The 20,450-nt window shown below is 56.1% G+C and overlaps 1 long non-coding RNA gene across 6 annotated transcripts in view; it reads left to right on the forward strand.

Moving 5' to 3' along the window:
- The first annotated feature begins 2,476 nt into the window (after positions 1-2,476).
- LOC124975932 (uncharacterized) overlaps positions 2,477-20,450 on the forward strand; it is a 41,045-nt gene continuing 23,071 nt past the window's right edge. For 2 of the 6 annotated variants that reach the window (XR_007106939.1, XR_007106936.1), the window contains exons 1-7: positions 2,477-2,579; positions 5,073-5,153; positions 5,376-5,903; positions 6,032-6,072; positions 7,676-7,787; positions 12,005-12,141; positions 20,184-20,266. This is a non-coding gene — a long non-coding RNA (uncharacterized LOC124975932). Of the gene's footprint in view, positions 2,580-5,072; positions 5,181-5,375; positions 5,904-6,028; positions 6,073-7,675; positions 7,788-11,568; positions 11,727-12,004; positions 12,142-20,183; positions 20,267-20,450 lie in introns of all 6 variants that reach the window. The other 4 variants (XR_007106935.1, XR_007106938.1, XR_007106940.1 and 1 more) reach the window with 4 other exon arrangements.

Consider the following 20,450-nt stretch of genomic DNA (forward strand, 5'->3'; position numbering starts at 1 on the left):
AAATAAAATACAATGGAAAGAAAAGCGCATGATGAAGTAACCACATGGACTGCAGGATACACCTGATACTAATTACTGTCATGCAGAATGTTCTGGAAGACATTTGACTCGCCTGATGTATACATTCAAATCAAGCAAAGCAGGACTGGAAGGCTCCTTGGGGACCCTCTTGTCCAACTCTTTCCTTTTTCCAGATGAGGAAATAGGGGCCCAGAGAGGGGAAGGGCCTGGACCTCAGCCTCCCTGCTAGGAGGGAGCAGAGCTGAGATCCAAACTCGCGGTTCTTTCGTCAGAAACATAATTTCCAGGGTCTTTGAGTGTGGCCTGTAGGTAAAGCCTTGGAGCGGAGGGGTGGGGTTTGTCGTCAGACTGTAAGGAGCAAACTTAGGGGCCAGGGAACCCAGAAAAAAAGGCAAAGAGGCCAACTTCACATCGGGAGACCCAACTTTCCTCACGGGTGTCAGGCCTTGAAGACAGAAAGTGGGCACCGAGTGTCAGAAAGTTTCTCCTTTCCGGGCCCCCCGGGGCACCCCAACCAAGGCCTAGGGCCCCCCTAGAACGTCAACTCATGTTCTTTCGGGGTTGCAGGGCGGATGCGGAAGGCACTGCCTCTACGGCAGCCTCCCCGGACCCCTAGCGCGTGGCTACTGATGCTCTCTGGTGGCCGCCTGGGTTCCCACGCACTGCGAGATCGTGAGCCCCCGTGACGTTGCGCACCCCTCGCCTCTGCCCCCAGAGGCTAGCAACCGGGCCTGCTGGCGTCTGATTGGCTGCGGGGGCCTGACGACAGGGGCTTCTGGATGCTGATTGGCTTCGGCCAGCTCCGGCTGTTTCCTAGCTATTAATACCGTGGCTAATAAACGTTCTCTGTTGACTGGGGTGCTTGGAGCCATGATTTTTTGAAGCTTTCTTGACGTATGCGGCTGGTGCGGGCCTTTCTGTCTCGCCAGTGTTGCTTCCGGGGCTCCAGTCTCTGGGGCTCTTGCGTGCCCCGCAGCCTGTAAAGGGGGTGTTTTCTTTCTCCCCCATTGTCTGACACATTCAGGTAGCTCTTCACGATGCCCCCCAAAGTCCCAAATCCTTATCTCCCCAATAATGCGTGGGATCCCATGTCAACGAACCCCTCGCCTTAAGGTCTCTGGAGACCTGGTGGTCAGTTTTCTCCTCCCTGGACAGTAGCCCTGGGATTGGAAGTAGCCCTACTCTCTTACTGGCGCCTTGCAGGATTGCTGGGCATTAGGGGCTTGCTCTGAAGCAGCGTGAAACCCCCCAAAGAAGTGCGGGAGAGCTTTTTAAACTTGATACTCTCGGAATGGCCTCCCCTTTGGGGTCCATCACTCATTCTCACCCCTTTCTGTCACCACGCGTCTTCCTTGTCCTCCCGGCTGCCACCCACCTGTCACCCTAAGATAGATCCTTAGTTCCTTTCAACAGCATTTTGACCTTTGCGAGAGGACATTTGATTGACGGCACTGCCCACTTTGCCACTCGGGCGGGTAGAGCTGCTGGAGGGGCCACCTGTTAAGGATTAACTCTCATGTGCCAAGTCCCGAGCACGAGGCTATGCAGCTATCCTCCACAGCAACATGTGTCCCTGCCTGTTTTCCTGGGTCGGAGGGGGGGGCTCCTTCCAAGTGTGTGTGCGGTGAAATCACCCCAATTTTGGGGGGCACCCCAGTCATCGCTACATAGAACTCTGTTCCTCACCAGAAAAGTAGTTTTCTTAGTGCGACAGGGCTCAGATCTACATTCTTATTACAACGGTGGTCAGCAGGGCAGGGATGGGGGGAGACACCCCCTTGCTAAGTGGAAAAAATAGACCCCTGAAAGAGGAAGGTACATTGCAGGGTTCCGGGTTCACCGGTTTTAAGCGGCAGAACCGGGGACTAAAAAAACCCAGGTTTTTCTGACTTCAAGACGCCGAGTCTCCTATGTCAAAGATAACGCATCAGAAACGGGGTGAGCTAGAAAGGGGTGACAGCCGCAGGCGTACATCTGGGAACCAGTTATCATCCCCCTGGGCTTTTTATTTTCCAGAACAATAAGCAAAAAGCATCATTTTCTTTCCCTAACCCTCATCCTCTGGTCAATGTTCCGAAATAGCCAGGTGTGTGATCGGCTGCCCCCGGGACCCTACCTTTAGCCTCAGCCTGTCTAAGGACAACCATACCTTGGGGTGATTTCCCCACAAATTGTGCACACAAATTGCCCTGTTTTGCACGATTAGGGCTCATGCAGGGGAAAGCACCAGCGACCACAGGGTGTTGGTCATGGCGGCCAGGGGCACTGCGGCAGAATTTTTTCCTCCGTTCTTTGCTGCAATCTGGGTGCGGCTAGAGCAATTTGTCATAGAATCTGGGGGGCTCATTTTTCCAGCCAATCACTTTTAGAGAAATGAGCGCATTGCAGCAGAATGCGCTGACGTCAGAGACCACCCCTTCTGCGCCTCCATATAAACCCCACCCAGCCAGCCCCTAGCGCAGTCGGCGGAGAGCTGAGATGGAGCGCGCCTTGGCTTGCTAGCCATGGCTGCAGCTCCTCCGAAGAGCTGGGGCGCCCACGCGAGAATCCCTCACCTGGTGAGTGGTTGGCCATCCTTGCCTATGAGGATGTGCAAAAGGAAGAGGCCATCCCCTTCTAGGTAGGGCTCTGTCCGCCTGGACATGCCGAAGGACCGATGCCTGCCGGGGACCTTCTCCTGAAGGCGGCCACTTTGCCTGGTCCCCAAGCATCAGGCGTGAAATCCTGTCAGGAAGGGAATTTCGAGGCACATTTTCCTGGGGGGGACAGCAGGGTCCCTTTTTTGCCCAGTAGCTGAGGGTAGCGTGGGTGGCAGGGACTCTGATGCAGAGGAGCAGGAGGAATTAGATCAGTCTTCTTTTGGAACCAGTGTGTCGAAGTCACGGGGGTCCAAAATATTGGTATTCTGGGTTCAAAGCCACCCTTAGAATCGTCTTAATAGTGGGAGATATGGCGGCGATGCGTTCTGCATGCCCTATGAATTAGGAGGGGAAAGGTCCGAAGAGAAGGGTCCGTGGGAGCACTTTCCCCCTAGTCTTTAGCAGGGTTATTGGTGGGCCATGGGTGTGAGGGCGAGAGGTTCCTATTTGCCAGGGACTCTGAATCAGGTACCCAGGTTGAGTGCAGAGCAAATTCCAGGCAAAGCCGAGAGTAAAAATCTGTAAATGATATCTGCTTCTACCCTGATCAGTCACTAACAGTGGAGAGAGTGGGTGCCCAAGTGCAAACCTGCCAGGAGCCCTCTAGAATCAGTTGCATAGAGAAGGGGGGGTTGAGGGGAGGGTCAAGAAATTGGGGTACAGGTAGAATAGAAACAGGAGGTGAGTTAGGCTGGAGAGAAGGCCGTGCGCTTGCCTCTGGGAAGAAGGAAGGGAGAAATGGAGAAAAGGGGGTGTGTTGGGGGGGGTCTGGGTGCTGAGAGCTGGGAATTGGGGTCCGGGTCTTTTCCGCATTGCGTGTGGAGTGATGGTCGCTGGAAGAATCTGACATGTTGTGGGCTTTAGACTTTGGTAAAGTCGTATTTTGCCGTTTCCTTTGTCCCCGTTAAACCCCCAAGTCGCCCCCTCCCCATCCTGGGCTGGCGGGCTGTGGGGGGGCGCAAGCGGGCTGCTACGTGGCAGGTTTCTGGAAGGTTTTCTTGCTGGCCGCAAGAGGGCGCTGGTGGCACTGCGGAATTTTGGGGGGGGGGGGGGGGGAGGGGAGGTGGCCTTTGTTCTCCTACTGGAGGGGGTCGGGTGCAGGATTTACTGGAGGATTCTGGGTTGATGCACATAAGGGGGAGATGTTTGGAGGTCTTCGGGTTCACCGCGGAGCGCCTGCAGCATTCGCAGAGATGCCCTCTTCGGCACTGGTTGTGTGACTTAGGGTGTCTTGGAAGAGCGTGGACGCAGATTAGTTTATTTTCATGGTTGTTGGTTTCCAGGGTCTTAGGAAGGTGTGGCTCATTTGAGCAGGATGAAGAGACCTAGAAGAGTTAATTAGGCGCCATAGTGCGGGGTCTTGTTCTTGCGGTGGCTAAAGAGAGAAGGCAAGATTTTGGGGAGGAGGGTTGTCGCTGCCTGGTAGCGAAGGAGGGGAGAGCCAGGGTGGTCTGTCTTACGCTATATCGTGTGTCCCTAGACCACAAAAATGAGTGAAAACGGTGTATCGAAAACTGGGTCTTTAAAAATTTTAATTAATTTGTTTAATTGGACTTACCGATGGTTGGAGGCGAGATTTCTGTGTTTATACTTATCAAAAGTGGAATCGTGCTCTGGGAAGCCCCCTGTGGCGGGGTCTTCTAGATACGTTTCCATCTCCCTGGTGCGAGGGGGACCCCTGTGGTAGGGGGCGCAGGAGACCCTCTGGTTACATGCGTATGGGTGCTGCCCCGTGCCTGTAAGTGGACTCTGTCTGGTGGTGACTTGGCGAGGCGTTCTGGGGACATGGCGGTCCTAAGCGATGGATTGAGTGCGCTGTGCCCCTCCAGGCCTGAGACCTGTTGGGCGTCCCCCGCCCACCTACGCCAGCCTGACTCTGGCAGCTGCGCGCGGGCGGGGGCGCCGCAGGTGGCTGTGCTGTGGGCTCTGGGTGCGGGCCGCGCGCCCCCTAGCGGTCTCTTTGTGCAAATGGCTCGCGGCCCACTAGACCTGGCTTTGAGTTGCGCAGGCGCACACAGCTAACACTTGTGCCTTGTCAATCAAGTCATCCTTACCCCCTCCCTTTGCTCTCCTCCCCCTCCCACTTGTCTCCCTCCTCCCTCTTCCGGTTCTCCTCTTCCTCCTGCCCCTCCCTTTTCTTCTCTCCCTCCTCCCTCTCCCATTTCTCCTCTTACCTTCTCCCCCCTCCCCTGCTCATTTCGTCATCCTTCCTTTCTCCTCCCCTTTCTCCCTCCCTTCCCCTCCCTCTCCTCCTCCCTTTCCTCCTCCCTCTTCCCTCCTCCCTCCACTCCCCCCTCCCCTTTCCGGCTCCTTCCCTTTCCCTCCAACTGCCCCTCCTTCTCTATGCTGTTCCAGTGCCGGCCGTTAGAGGTCATCAAGTTGGTTTCTAATCTGCCCCCCTCCATGCCACAGGGTCTTTCTTCAGGGATGACATCATCGGTTCACCCCTTCGTCTTCAAGGACCACCTTTCCTGATGACAAGCTGCTGCCAAGGTGCCTGCCACTCACCTCCACCTCGTGGTACTGTGATCCTCCTGTGGGGCTTTGTACACAACATGGCCGGCAGAAGCCCATGACCTGAGACCCTGCTTGTCCACCCCCAGACCCATTACCACTAAACACAATTTACAATGTTAACCAATTAGTTCTTACTCTAATTAACTAACATAAATTGCAACTCATACCTAGCTTTCCTTTGCCTTTGATAATTTGCAGAGGGCACCAGGACCATGGATTCCTCAATCCCACGGCACATGAAGCAGCCACCAGAAGACACCAGGACCAGGATGACGTCAGAAGAAGAGGACCAGAGCTCACCTGCCTGCTGACCTTCCCGGCTAAAGACTTAAACCAATGCCCTAGTGAGGGGGCATTGGCCGGTAGCCCCCGCCCGTGCCTGCGCCTCGTGTGTGGATGCTCTCTTGTGTGTCTGCTTGTTTCCCTGCCAGCCACCTGGAGTGCTTCCCTCCCCATGGGGGTGTCGGTCGTTTTTGGCCGACTATGCCATTAACTACCCTTATGATGTCCTGAGTGGAAGGATCCCTTTGGGAACTTCCCAGGAGGGGGACCTGGGCCAAGGGCTTGACAGTGCCTCATGGGCACCTCTGGGGCCCTTGGTGGGCTTGTGGAATGAGCATGCGCCTGACCCACCCAAGGCATGCCTGCCTCTTGTGAGGTCTCCCCGTCCTTTTCTAGGGAATGGGCACGATAGGAGCAACCTCCTAGGGCTGTTGTGAGAATCAGGTGAGCCAGAGCAGCCTGGGGCCGGGCACGGAGGAGGTGGTCAGCAAGTGTTTGTTGAAAGGGTTTGGCAGGTCAGCCTTTCTCCCTGCCACGCATTTGTCTCACTCCTGTTATTTGCTCTCCAGCAGACGCCCGACAGCCCCGACGCAGGGGGCTCTTCTTGCACCAGGTAGGGGCTCCACAAAGATGGCCGTCGGGCAGACTTGAGTGAGAACGTGAATCGTGCATGCGGCCACTTCCAGGGCACTTTCTAAGTAGTGTGACTCTTACACGTAGGTGACACATGTATGCAGTAAGCCTGCTGAGGTTCTGGGAGGATGGATTTGGTACTGATTGACATAATTTTAAAAAGGTAGGCAGGGATGAGATCGGTGAGAGCCAGCCGCCTGTCCCGTGGAGTAGGACTTACATGAGGAAATGGGGGAGGGAGGAAGGTAAGTATATTGTCACACTGCTAGCGAGAGAAGGGGTCACAGTGGGACCCTGGATGCCCCTGTAGCTGCCCCTGATCCCCCTGTTGCCCCCAGCCCAGAGTTCTAAGAGACCTTCTTTTCTTTCAAATCAAACATTCCACCATGGGACAGTCAGTCTGAAGCTCCAGCTGCCCAGGGTGGTCCTGGAGGTCCTGGTGGCCGCAATACTGGTGCCATGTGCTGGCCTCACCTCTTAATAACAGTGTGACCTTAAACAAGTCGCTTAACTTCTCCAAGTTTCAGTTCCTTTCATGGTCTAAATGGGGATTTAAGAAAAAAACCCACCCCAGTCTATCTACCCCACAGGGTGCTTTTGAAGACCAAATGATGTAAGGCCTGTGCAAGTGCTTTGTAAACCGTTGTGGAAACGGCAGGACACTGGCACGCAGGCGACCCTCGCCCACTCCCCCTCAGCCATCAGTGAGCACCCAGTAGGTGCTGTGTGGTTCACGCTTAGTCAATAAATTCCCAAATAAATAAAAACGGAATTAATTCAACAAACATTTTCTGAACTGCTGACAATATGCCCAGTGCACCAGGCTAGGCGTGGGGTATGAAGATATGAAAACAGTCTCTCGGAAGCTAATTGGGGTCCTCGTTTGACCAGCACTTTCTTTGGTCCCCTTTTAAGCCAACCAGTTTTGTCCGGACAAGACAAAAACAACTCTGGGTTGCTTTAGAGAAGCCCAGCTTGGCGTGGACAATAGCCCCCAGGCATCTGAAAGGGGCTGATTGGATTATGTGGCAAATGGAGGTGGAAGGATGACTTGGAAGGTGACAAATGAAGTGGGCGGAGACCTGCTTTGAGTTAATTCAGGCTATTAGGAGGGAACCTTTTGTCTTCCAGAGACTGGCAGGAGCTTTTACCACTGGTTTTTACATCCTTAATGTTCAAGAGGAATAATTTATGGTCAGCGAAAATCCAGGCCTTAGTGAGATAGACGATTCAAGTGGGCTGTAAAATCGAGGGTCCTGCTGTCAGTGGGTGACAACAGTGGACGTTTATGTCCCCCGTTTTGCAACCATCCATTCATTTGATCCTCACAACACCCTGTCCTGACCCAGGGCTGGCCTACCACCTCCCAGGGAAGCAGAGGCTGTCAAGTGGCTCCTCCCTTCGGGTCCCCCGCACCAGATCGGTGCCCCCATTGCCTCTGAGGGTCCAGCAGTCGATGTGTCCCTGTTTCCCCACCTCAGTGTCCCCTCTGGATTTCTGATTTGACTCTCTCTGCAGCCCGGAGCCCCGGGCACCTCCTGTCCTCCTTTCTGGCCACTCCAGTGTCTGTCTTTCCTTCACAGCCCAGCTTCTCGAAAGACCTGTCTACACTTGCTGCTTTCCTTCCTCACTCCATTTCCTCTTCAGCCCACTGCTTCCTGACCCACTCTGCTCCGTCCACCGGCTCTCCCTCAGGTAAAGACTTCTGTGCCTTAGCTCTCGACACCTTTCCAGCTGATGACACACGGACACTTTTCCACTCCTGTCCTCACATGGCTCTGCGTCTCGCACCCACCTGTTCACACACATTCCCACAGCTGCGTGGGGACACAGTCAGTCCACCTGGGTTCGAGTCCCAGTGAAACCACCACTGAGCGCTGAGACCGTGGGCTCAGTCCACTCTCCTGAGCCTCCTTAACTCAGGTGCAAACGAGGGTTGCCAACCTTTCCTTTTCCAGGTCAGGTGGACTAGGCTGCAGGTAAGTGCCGGACACTACTAGCCAAGGGACTTGAACTGAAGTCTTGGAGCCTTCGGGAGAAAATGCAATTAGAGTCACGGCTAGGTTTTCTTCAAAGTTAGGTTCCCACGGGGAGAACCAGACAGAGGAGTAAAGGGGAGAGGGAGGAGGGCTGGAGAGAAAGAAGAAACCAACAATTTAGAAAAGGCATTAGAGACAGAAAGGTAGGAAATAGAGACTTAGGAAATATTAAAACCCCCCAAAAACTCATCCAGGAAAAGGTTTCCTCTTAGGTCAGGGTTGGGCTAGAAGAAAGAAAACAGGAGGAAGCTTTTAAATCGATTATCCCGATGACAAATCCCAGGAAGCTTTCAAATCAAATAGCCCCATTTCGGGTTTTTAACTCCTTCATCGAGTTTGACCTCTTGCTCCTCTGCCCCCTCCCGCCACCCCCTGGCTGGTGATTAAATCCCAAGGTACACTGTCCACCATGAGCCTCCCCGCCCCCAGCTGGGTTTTCAGTTTTATCCCACCTTCCGCCCTTTTCCCTTAATGAACACAGGGCTAATCTTGGGCCTTGTGGAAGGAAGAGGCCGCAGACGCTAATGAGGTAGCTGCTGGATTCCAGCGTGGGCCTCAGGAGGAGCCTCCTTTGTCTGCGGAGGAAACACACTGATTTTCATAATGAGGTGAACCGGGCGTCCGCAGGGCAGGGGCCGCGCAGGTTCTTAAGCCAACTTCTCGTTTTGGTGCCACGACCAACGTTCCTTTTGCTCCTCATTTAAGTCTTTGCCTCCGTCTCAGCGCGAGGTCCAGGGGTGCTGGGTGTTGAGGTGACTGGGGAAGGAGGCTGCCCGCAGGCCGCAGGGCCCTCGCCCCGCCTGGTGCACACACCTGAGCACCTGAGTCACTTTCCAACTCTAGCACACACTCGGCCTGTGTTGGGCCCCTGAGAACTTACCTGCGTGAGAGAGTAGGGCGTCCCATCAAGGTGTCGGGCCCCCATGCCTACCCCCTCCAGGCCGAGAGGTGGAGGGACCTGGGCCCCCGTGAGAGGATGCAGTGGGGCTTTCCCTGAGCTCTGAGGCCTGGTGGTTTGTCCGTCCATTAGCCAGGTGGCCAGAGGAGATCAAAACCTCGACCTCGGCTGGTGCTGGGGCCCAGTGGGAGAGCCTCGGCCTAGCATGCATGAGGACTGGGGTCCACACCATGCCCTGAATCGGAGGTTTTGCTGAGTCTCCTAGCATCTGGCATCCCCCTGCCCACGTGCCCTGTACCCCACCCTTGTCCTGAACCCTAGAGCTCACTGACATCTCGATCATAGGTTTGTCCCCAGTAGCAAACTCACCCTGTTTGTCCCAAGTCTGGTACATTTCTCACCCCAAGGCAGAACTATCAAGATCACTCCAGTTAAACTTTAGGCTCAAGTCAGACCTTCAGCGAAACAGAAAAAACTAGAGGTGGGTGGTTGGAGCAGGAAGGTTCTGTGGCATGGCTCAGAACTACCCTCTTTCCAAGTGGCAGAACCAGCTCCTACCCACACCCCAGGAGAGCAGAGTGAAGGGATAGCCATTGTCCCTGGAGACCTCGCCCGAGGGGCCCCTTCCCCTTCTGCAGAGGTGGAACGCAGTCGTCCCCCAGGGCTGGGACGAGGGCTGAGGTCTCTGAAAACCCCCTCGCACCCCACTGGAGAGCGGGAGCGGCAGGTAGCCACATTTTCAGAGGAGAGGGATTTTAGCTGGTGGACACTCATTCCCGGGCTCCTCACCTGCATATCTGCAGCAATCATTCAAGTGTAACCCTAAAGCCACGACTAACATTTGCCTGTGTCTGCTTTCAGACCTGGGGTGGGGGCCCCCACCGTCCAGGATCCTCGGGCTTCTGAGCTCCAGGGCCCTGGTCCTCCTGAACAGTGGGGGACTGTACCACAGCAACACCCGCACTTGGTGGCTGTTTGGGCTTCTGACCCGGGTTGTCCTTTTCAGCTTTTTTGTGACCACAGGCAGAGGGATCTGAACCAACTGCTCCCCTGAGCGGAGCGGGGAGCACTTTTTACCCATCTCTGTGTGTCCTGAGGGACCTCAAGGGTTCTTCTCAACCTCAGGTTGACACGGCTCCCCTTTCCTAATCCAGGGGTCCAGGCTGGCTTCAGAGTTGAATTGTACACCCGAGCTTGTTGGTGACTTTAGGTCCATGTAGTTGATTCTGGGGGCTCAGGAGACAGTGAGGAGCTGTAGCTTTAATCAGGTGGAAAGTGAGGCTCAGTGGGACTGGGAAAGGCCCCCTGGCCCCGAGTTCTGCAAGTTGCTGCTGTCCTCCTTCCCTGCCGCCTCCCTTCTCTCTCTCTCTCTCTCTCTCTCTCTCTCTCTCTCTCTCTCTCTCTCTCTCTCTCTCTCTCTCTCTCGTTCCCCCTCCCTCACCAGTTCCAACTCTGGCCCTCCTGGGAGCCCTAGGCCACCCCCCCCTCCTCTGGGTGTCCCAGCAACCAGCCTGGCATTGAGTGGGGCTCAGTAAGAGTATGTGGGATGTATGTTGGGACAGGTGAGCGAATGAAAGGGCTGGGCCCACACCCCGCGCAGCAGGACGGGCCACGTGGAGGCGTAGGTTAAAGGGTGGAGGGTGGGTTTTGTGTTAGGGGAGTGGGTAGCTTCCCAGCCCAGCCCCAGTTGAAGGGCCCCCTGGCCACGGCCCCGCATTCACTCACGCGTTCATGCCGTCATCCAACAGTTGATCCTAACTGAGCGTGCCCATGGCCCCGGCCCTGGACTTGGCACCCGCCACCTAGCAAGTCCCTTGATGGCCTCTACTTCCCCAGGGAGGGTGGGCCGGGGGGTTGTCCCAGGTGCTGGAGCAGCAGCCTCCAGCTCTGTAGAGGGCAGCTGGAGGGCCAGGGTTTGGCCTGGTTTGCCCACGTGGCCTTTTGCACAAACCTGGCCATCCCCTAGGCCCCGCCCCCCCCAGTCCAGTGTGGATGGCTGTTCTGGACTGTGGACTTGAAGCTCTCAGCCCAGGTGGCTGCACAGGGATGGCTGTAGCATGTGTCCCTGGCCTCTGGCCACACAGGTCTCCCTCTTGGGTTGGGGTCTGTGAGTTGGACCCCTCCCTTGTTGTTGAGATTCCTTCCTCCCCCTGGGGCTCAGTCCAGCTTCTTAGCCTCCTCCTAGCTGGCTGAGGCCGCGTCCACGCAGAGGACGTTGACTGGGTGCCTCCACGAGTGTCTGCAGGCTCTGCTCTGCCCAGCTCCTTCCTGCTCTCTCTCCCTGGTGTCTGCTCCCCTGGCTTTCCAGTGACCAGGTTGGCTGCCCCCGGCGCTCTCTTGCTGTAGCCTCTTGCCCCGATGCCCGGCCTGCCCCGTTGTCCTCTCTGCTCCCGTCGCTGGGCTTGGCTGTCTCGCCCTCTGCCCAACATGCTGGTTTTCCTGAAGCTCACTCTGTGGCCACCTGGCCTGCCTGCTGCCCCAGTCCTGCCTCCAAGTCCAGGTGCCGCTCCCAGCCCATCGGTGCTGTCTCGGTTTCCAGCAGGTTCCGGTGCCCGCGGGACGAGCCCTGCTGGAGCCTCCGTCTCCTGCCACGTCTCAAGGGCTGCCTCCTGTGAGCCCAGCCTAGCCTGAGTGACCTGGGCTGCAGCTGGACTTACGTCCCATCCCAATGGCCCCAGAGACCCCGTTTCCTGCCTGGTGGGTGTGTCCCCAGCCTGCCCACACTGCCACCATGTCCCCAGGCATCCTGGGCTTGGCCCTGCCAGGCCCCTTGCTGACCATGTGGTGTTGGTTTTGGGCGGCCACCCGGGCCTCGGGTGTCCCTGCTGCGCCTTTTCTGTCATGGCTCACACCACAGTCGCTGGCGCACTTCCCTGAGAAGCGCGTCGCAGGGGAGACTGCTCCGTGTGGCCTTTGGGTGTCTGGTTTTCCTGGGGTGCTTCTCTTGAATAACTAGTTTTCTCCGCTTCCCAAAGTTGGCCTCGTCTGCCATGGACTGCGTGGGACCTTGGCCAGGTTGGCTGAAGAGTGTGGATGGACGCGCGAGGACCCCTGCGAGGCTCACCACGGGACGACCCTTCTCCATGCGCCTCCCCCACCTCCTGGGACTCGGGTGAGTTTCTTGCCGTCGTTGACACACACGATCTCATTAGGGTCAGCTCACACGTCCTCTCTGTTCAGGACCATGAACACTTAGCAGGTGCCAGGTAACATGCCAAACCAACACACCACGCTCAGGGGCTGGGGCCTGAAGCTGCCTGGAACGGAGACCTTGCCACACCACGCCAGCAAGCGCGGGCCCACTCTGGTCACAGCGACTGACGGCCACCGCCAGCCAGGGACGGTAAGTGGGGAGCATCTGACACTGGCCAGAACCAGGTACACAGTAGGCACTCAATGAAGCCTAGGTGACCACATTAGTGAAAGCAGCCAGGATGCCTCTACCCTGGCCCAGCCCTGTGGGCTGCAGGGACACGGAAGGGGAGGCCCGTCGTCTGTTCCTGCTGGAAGACATTGCTCGCCGCCCGCCATGGCAACGTCGCCGCCTGTGAGAACCCCGGCGTCACACGCGGGGCTTTGATAATGTCCTTTAATCAAATGGTGGTTTTGAGCGGGTCCTTCCCTTGGCCCCCTTTCCTCACCCCTGAAATCGCAGTGAGACGGGAATGTTTTTGTTTGTTTAAATAAAATCAGTGATGGAGGAGGAGAAAGCGAGGATCAGAGGCCGCGGCCGCTCAAGGACGCGTCCTTTGTTTTTCGTGGTTCACTGATTCAAGATGCGCCAGTGCCCCGCCAGAGCTCAGGATCAGGGCCATTGTGGGGGGCATGAGAGTCTGGTGGGTGACCCAGGAGGCCCCCAGCCTGGGCTGCGGCTAAGCAAGGCCGGGTGGAGCCCAAGGGGCTCTCCCTGCTTGGGCGTGAGCTGCCCTGGTGGGGCAGAGGCAAGTCCCGCGCCTCCTGAGGGCCAGCGCCTTGATGCCCACAGCAGGGGCCTCTGGACAGAAGGCCGAACCAGGCCCCCGCCTCCAGTTCCCGGCCCCTGCCTAGGAGACCGTGCGAGTCCCCGCAGCTTCCGTGATGTTCTTTAATCAAACAGGGGATTGGCAGGGCGCTCTTCGGCAGCCCTGCCCTTCTCCCCTGAAATGGAAATGGGATGGGGATATTATTTTTAAATAAAAACCCGGCAGCGCAGGCAGAGGGGGCACAGGGACCAGACATGGGGGCCGCGTCTTGTCTGCTTGTCTTTGCTCCCTGGAGAGCCCGTCGGCTGCAGGGAGGCGGGGGGTGTGTGCCTAGGGCACCAGGAAGGCTCTGCCCTGTGACATTTACTCCACAGCTGGCATTTGCTGAGCCACCTGCAAATAGTGACGTGGAGAGGAGGCTGGGGAGGAGAGCTTTGCCCCGCAGGATTCCGGGCCCCCGGGGGTTGTCGTGTTCGGAGCTTAGGCGAAGCATCTGTGAGGCTGGGCCAAAATGCCCGCGGCTTCCGGCCTCACTCCTCAGGGACAGCTCGGGACTTTCACAAGGTGGACTGAGCCAAAAGGTGAAGGCAAAGTGAAGCCGAGGCTAGAGGCCACCCTGCCCACTCAGCCCCACAGCCCCGGCTCTGCCACCCGGCCCCCCTGCCTCTCAGGAGTTTGGAATAGTCTCCGTCTTCCACCTGAGCTATATTCTAGGTCCTTGGGAAGGTTAAGTCCCAGGCAAACACATCTTTTTGGGTTTTGTGTATCTTTAGGTGAAAAACAAATTAAGACTAGACCAAGTTCTCAATTAAGGAGGTTGGAACTAGTGTGGTCCCTCAGCCCTGCAGACTCTCCCTGCCCTCGGAGGCTGAGGCTTGGGGGAAATGAACATTTCGATTATTTTTTGATGGATTGACCCATCCCTGAGCAATAAGGGAGTGGAAATGAGGGCCTGACCGTCCAGGGGGTGAGGCCCAGAGGACCCTGTCACCCTGGGAGGGTGAGGGTCTCTGGTCATTTGTCATTGTGCTAAATGTCCCTCAGGGTCTGCCTCTAGCTGGGCCCTTCCGGGTGGGCACAGATGTCTGGGTCTTGTCTGGAAGCTGCCCTCTCCCACCTGCCCCCTCTGGGTGGATGGGAAAGGAAAGCGAGGTTTGGCTAAGGGACACAGGGGCCCTCCCAACCCGCACTCTCCACCTGTGAGTTGCCGGTTGAGTTTTCAGGCCCCGACCTCAGGTTTCCTGGGGCGTGAGTCAAACTCCAAACCTATTTCCAAGTACTTTTCTCCAAATAATGTCAAAACCTGGCAAGACTCAAGGGCAACAGGATGCATGTGTTTCTTATTCATTCATTTACATGAAGTAACTTAAATGTGTTTTTTATGAGCAATCTGACTTCCAGAAAGAATGAAAAAAAAACTACCCATCCTTTAATGAACTTGCTAATGAATTTTTCCTTGAAAAGAGGAGCAGAGTCTTGCACAGAAGCGGGTGTGGAGGGAGACAACTTGAGGCTGCAGACGGTGTGGGGCAGTGTCGAAGCTGGTCAGGAACCTTGGGGGTGTGGGGGGGCAGCGATTTTGTTTCAGGAGTCTGGAATCTAACGGGTTGTAAATAAGCCCCAAGAACGAGTCCCCCCTTCACTTGCTGCTTTGAACTCTGTCCCTCTCCCAAGGAGGAACAAGGAAGTTGAGCCTGGTCCCTCATCCCTGGCTTGAATAGATAGAACATTCTGGAAGAGTTGGACTTTTCCAGATGAGGCCACCTCAAGCGTGGGGCCCCTGGTCAGAGAGCTGGAGACGTTGCAGTAGGTCAGGCACAGTGGTGCCCAGATGGTTCAGACAGGCAGGTCATTGCTGGCAGGGGCCTTGGGGAGGCAGGGTTCCCGGGGTCTGGGGTGCACAGAGGAGGCCCTTCTCCTCGGTGTGGGGCAAGTTAGAGGCAGGAAAGGTGAAATGAGGGGCACTGAGGGGTACCCGCTGGCGGCCCTCACCCTTGGGGCACTGTACCCAGGAGGCCCGTCTCTGAGGTGGTCATTGGTCCTAGAATTCCTAGTGCTTCTGGGTCCTCCCTCTACCCGGCTCCTCAGAACGAGGTCTCCAGACATGTCTGCATTTCTCTGTGCAGTTCCCAGGTCCTGAGTGACTGCTGGCTGGTGTGGAGGGCAGGTGCCTGGTGACCGGGGCCGACAGGGGCCCCCCAACTCGAGAGGGCTGTGTGGGAGAGGAGTTAATTAAGGAGAGGACGGTGGCTGAGGGGATAGTCATGACTTTCTTAATTGCTCTCCAATTTCTTTGGGCTTAAGAAAAAAATGCAGATGGGGCTGGGAGTTCTTAACTCCGCCAGCCGTGCGGGGAGGGGGCTCCTTCCACCTTTTGCTTGGCTTCTCTTTACACAGTGAATAGGGTCTTTGGCAGGGGCTTAAGGAGGAGACTCTTAGCCTGGGAGCTCCCAGGGCGGCTCAGATGGAAACAAAGGCCCAGGCAGAAAGGAATGGGGGGCCCGTGGAGAAGAGCCACCTGGAGATAATCAGGAGGGGTGCTGCGAGTTTTCCCAGGTCCTGTGAATGCACACTGGCCATGGAAGGTGCCCTTTCTTCAGATGAAAAGAAGACCTCAGCTCCCTTCCCCGAAATGCAGTGTGTGTGTTTGTGTGTGCGCGCCCTCTCAGGCTGTAGGGCCCCTGCCCCTGTGTGTGTTGGGACCAAGGGACCAAGATAGAGACCCTCGCGGCACGATGACTTGTTCAGTTAGCCAGTCGGTCTCACTCTTTGGTTCTAGGGTTTGATCTATGCAAGCTTTTCGGGCAAGAAAAGTTGCAACGGCTAAAACTGTAAACAAGAATTTGATCAAACTGGGCCTGAAGCCCAAAAGACAGCCACAGAGACAGGATGGGGCCGAGGAGACACAGCTCCGGAATGGAAAGCTGGGGAAGGAGGACAGTCAGAGGGGCCAAAGACTGACTGCATGTCTGTGCTGGCCACCAGGGATCGCAGCTGCGTGGCTCTTCCGCCTTCCAGTCCTTCCCCTAGTCTCCCCACTAGGTTAAGAAATTAGGGCTGGGGGGCTCTGAAGTCCAGGGGGCAGTGTGTGTGGTTAGGGAGGACCAGAGGAGGAGCCAGTGTGGCCCCTGGGCTTGCTGGGCTGGAGGGAAGCTGCGTGTAGCACCACTGCCCACAAGCCCTGAGGCCTGGGCCCCTGCACACAACCAGTAGCAGAGTCTTTAGCACAAGAGGACGAAGCCCTGGGTCTCACTGTGGCCAGTGTTACTTTGTTAGTGCTTTGTTACCTGTAGTTTCTGGGCCTCAGTTTTCCTATCTATAAAATGAGGCAGGAGCCTGTGAATTCTACATATTCTGTAAGGCAGAAGCAGTTTGGGATGTTGGTGCTGGAGAGTCAAGGCCCTGTTTCACAAAAGGAGGGAGCGTCGGAGGGTCCTGGGTGTCCAGTTCAGGCCCCCACCAGCCTCCTAGCAAGGCACATTCCACTACCTGGGATTTGCCAGGTGGTCTGAGGAGAGAAATGGGGGCTAAGGGTCAGGCAGTGGCACTGAGGTGGCCTTCCAGAGACCTGGGTCCCACCTGTGCTCAGCTCTGGTGATGGGTGTGACCTCAGGCCCTGTCTCCAGCCCCTGGGCCTCAGTTTTCCCATCTAGGAAGTGGGGAAATGCAGGCCTGTGGTCATCTGCCAACCCCTAGAGCTCTGTTGACTCTGAGGTCAGATGTAGCTTGTGTGGGTGGTTGCTGAGTCTTCAGGCTATAGGGACCTGGGAGACCTCTAGACCTCTAGCTAGTCCCCTGCTCAGAGGTGAGGGGCCAGAGATCTCACGTGATGAGCTGGTGGCAGTCCTTGGGTAGGGAGACTTCTGCTGGCCACCAGCTCCTGCTTGACCAGTGGTCCTGGTTCATGGCCATCAGCCAGTTCTTAGCCAGCCTTTTGAGGATGCAGGTCTCTAGGTCAGAGATGGGGTACAGACAGTGCCCAGGGGCCACTCCAGGTACTGTGTGCAGGGCCTGCGTGTGGCGAACATTGCTGCAAACACGTGGGCCGCTGGCCAACTTGGACATCTTTTTTGGGCTGTAGAGTGGCTCTGTGGCTTCGGTCCCTGGAGGGTGTGGGCAGCTCTACTGTCTTCATGGCCCACCTTGTGCCTTTTGGTCAGGAGACCCTCGTCAAAACCCCACTTTGTGGAGGACTTTCTGAGAAAGCCACCAGCATGGAAACTTCTGGAAAGGGGGTGGGCAGCCCGCCTGGCTGTGCCTGACCTGGGCAGCTCTCGCAGGCCTCCGGGCAGGCTTGCACCGGTTGTTACCACAGAGGGCTGGAGCTCTTGTTCTGTGACCTTGGTTGCTACAATACCTGCGAGATGAAATGAGGAATCAAGAAATTGCCAGCTTCAATTAGACCGGCAGACTGCTTTTCCCAAGGCTGCCTCAGCCTCTATCCATTAACGGTAAACATGCGCCAAATAGGCCCTAATTCTCTCTAATTGCCCACTCCTGAAGCAAAGAGGTGAAATTCCAGGAAGAGGCATATGTAAACATCCTCTGTAACCCGACCAACTAAAATTAGAGGGCTGATGGGGGCCCGGCGCGGGAGAAGGGACGCGATTTCAAAAGATGTCCCAATTACCGCTCCCTTTTTCATAAATGGTCCCGTAATGTCCAGGGCCCCAGCCTCACAAAGGTACAGGAAATTAGCTCTGCAAAGAGCTTACATTTGTCAGGGGAAGTTGGACAAGGGTGGCATTTGCTCAACAGGTAGGAAGTGCACCGCGGGAGGCTGGCTGGCTATTTGTGTAACCACAGGCTCTGTTTCTTGAAATCAACATTTTAATAAAAATAACCCTTTTACGTCTTTCTCTCTTCAAAACATCCATAAGATATTTGTAGCGGAGACACGCTAGTTCGATTAGGTCCTGTTTGCCTCCAGAGGAGTAACTTCACAGTTTGAGGATGCAGAGGAGGGCAGGGGTCGTAGTGAGCCCTGGGGTGTGCTCCGAGTGTCCTCTGGTGCTCTGGCCATGAGCTCAGCGCACGCACTCACGAACACTTGGATCGAGGGCTCGTGACAGTGGTCCCTCTGGACTCTACAAGGGGCCTTGTTTTTCCTTTGGTTCCAGACAGTGACTCATCTCTGCAGCTTTTCTGACTGTTAAGATCCCAGCCCAGCACCACGTTATTAATACGTCAGGCAGAACTGGAGCTGGTACACGCAGTTTTAAATCCAAGGCACGACTCTGCTGGGGCTGCGTCCTAGCAGAGGAGCCTGGGGTCTGCATGCAGAGTTAATTAAGGACAGTCAGGAGCGCTGAGGGTCCGTGGGGGTCTCTGGAACAGAGACAGGAAAAAACCCAGATGCCTTGAGCTGCTTCTGATTTGCCTGCTCTTATAAAAACAAAATAGACCAAAACAAGCAGTGAACCAAAAGATCAGGTCTATTCCTGTGGGAGGTGGCAGTGCCTTTGGTCTTGTGGGTGTTCTTGGTCTGGAGTTCATTGTCACCTTAGGACTGTGGGTATGATGGGCAGCTACCCTGGCCTTGCTCGGGCTCACGGGGAGGTCTGGACTATATCGAGTGGTGTTCAGGACCACACGATAGGTGGTCCCGAGCTTCCAGATAAGCAGAGCCTGCCGGGTCCCTTGGGGTTGCCGCTGCCCTATGAACTCTCATTTCCAAGACTTTCTCTTGGTTATCCGATCCACCAGTTATGAGAAGCCATGTCTGGGAGCATAGGCCGGGGAAGGAGTTGTAGAAAGATTTGGAAGCAAGAGCTAGGGGTGGGTAGAATGTGGGGGCAGGGTGGCCCCAGTGACAGAGGTCAGGATAGAGAGGGGGGCTGGAGAGCACTTCTTTCTTCTTGGGGATACCGGGGGGGCCAGCAAGGCAGGCACCTTGCAGACTGCATCAGGGCCTCTCTGCACCTGTGGTTGCCTGATGCCCGGGACTGGTGCTGTCCAGATTCCCTGCTGCATCCCAGGCCACCCATTGCTTTTCTGTCTCCCAGGTGACCTTGGGCACTTCCACACTGGGCCCCAGTCTCTTCCTGTGTCTCACCTGGAAAACGGTCCCCACTGTGTTTTCCTCTGTGTTTTTCTGGCCCTCTCCTTCCCCGATCCCCAGCCCCCCGCTTCCTCGTCCACACCCCCTTCTACCACTCACCCAGCCACCTTTACCAGACCCTAGTCTGTTTTCCCCTTTTTCTTTTCTTTCTCCCCAGTACTGGGGATTGAACCCAGAGCCTTGTGCATGCTCGGCAAGTGCTCCACCACTGAGCTACATCCCCTGCCCTTTTTATTTTGTAAGATCAGGTCTTGTTAAGCTGCTCAGGCTGGCCTGGAACTTGCCATCTTCTGCCTCAGCCTCCGGAGTTGCTGAGACCATAGTTGTGCACCACCTCACCCAGCTCTAGGAACATTTTTATAATTAAATTTTGATGGATAGACTTTCTTTTTCCTAAGCAGTTTTTAGTTTAGAAAAATTGAGAGGAAAATAGAGAATGTCTACATGTGTTCCCCCCACCAGGTCCCCCCCTGTTAACATCTGTCATCCTCATGAGGTCTGTTCTGATTGACAGGAAGGTATCCATACGTTATTCTTGAGTGGAGTCTGCAGTCACATGGTTGGGGCTTGCTCCTTATTGGACCATTCTGTGGGTTTGGACGGTTTTCTAAAAGCATGGGACACCATTGCTGATCTCAGAATTGATGTTTGAGGCAAATACCTACTGTCAAGACTGTGCACCTGGTCATGGTGTTCCGTGGGGCCCGTTAATCTGTCCACTGTAGTTACCGAGGGGTTGTCTGCCCTGCACCCCAGAATCATCTCTCATTCTGTGATGTGTGTGCTGTGGTTGTAGGAGACACTGCCCATTAAAAACCCCACTCCCTTAGCAGCCCTGTGGGTGTCAGCTCTGTCCCCAATTGCACAGTGTCCTTTGGTTTCTGCAGAGCAGCCCTGAGCCCCGGGTGGCACCAACCTAAGGGCTCTTGGGTCTCTGCACCTGCCTGTCCACCCTGCAGGCTGGTGGGTGAGTGGGCGCGTGGGCTCCCAGGAGTGAGTCGAACAGGCTGCGTGCCCGTTGGGTTGGGAGCCCTGCTTCAGGCCTGCCCTGCCCCGCCACAGAGCCGCTGCCCTTCCACTACCTCTTCCTCCACGGGGTCTGGTCCGTGACTGGGTGCTTTCTCCTTTTAGCTGAGGCCTTCGCCTGACACCCAGCGTGGGAAAGGACCCCAGAGCCCTGGACACGGCACCCCAGCACCCTCCAGCCCTGAATCGTAAGTTGCCAGAGCATAATGAGTACGCTTGTGGCCATGTGGCCCTTAGGGGAGAGAGGCCTGGCGCCGAGAGAGCACCCTGCCAGGCAAGCTGGTGGGGTGGGGTGTACCCCGTGAGCCAGCTGAGTGCTGAGCTGTGGCTCGTGTTCTGAGACGGGAGTCCCTGGCCCCCTTGTGTTGTCTC

This window comes from Sciurus carolinensis, chromosome 2 (genome assembly GCF_902686445.1).
Source record: "Sciurus carolinensis chromosome 2, mSciCar1.2, whole genome shotgun sequence".
Taxonomy (NCBI): domain Eukaryota; kingdom Metazoa; phylum Chordata; class Mammalia; order Rodentia; family Sciuridae; genus Sciurus; species Sciurus carolinensis.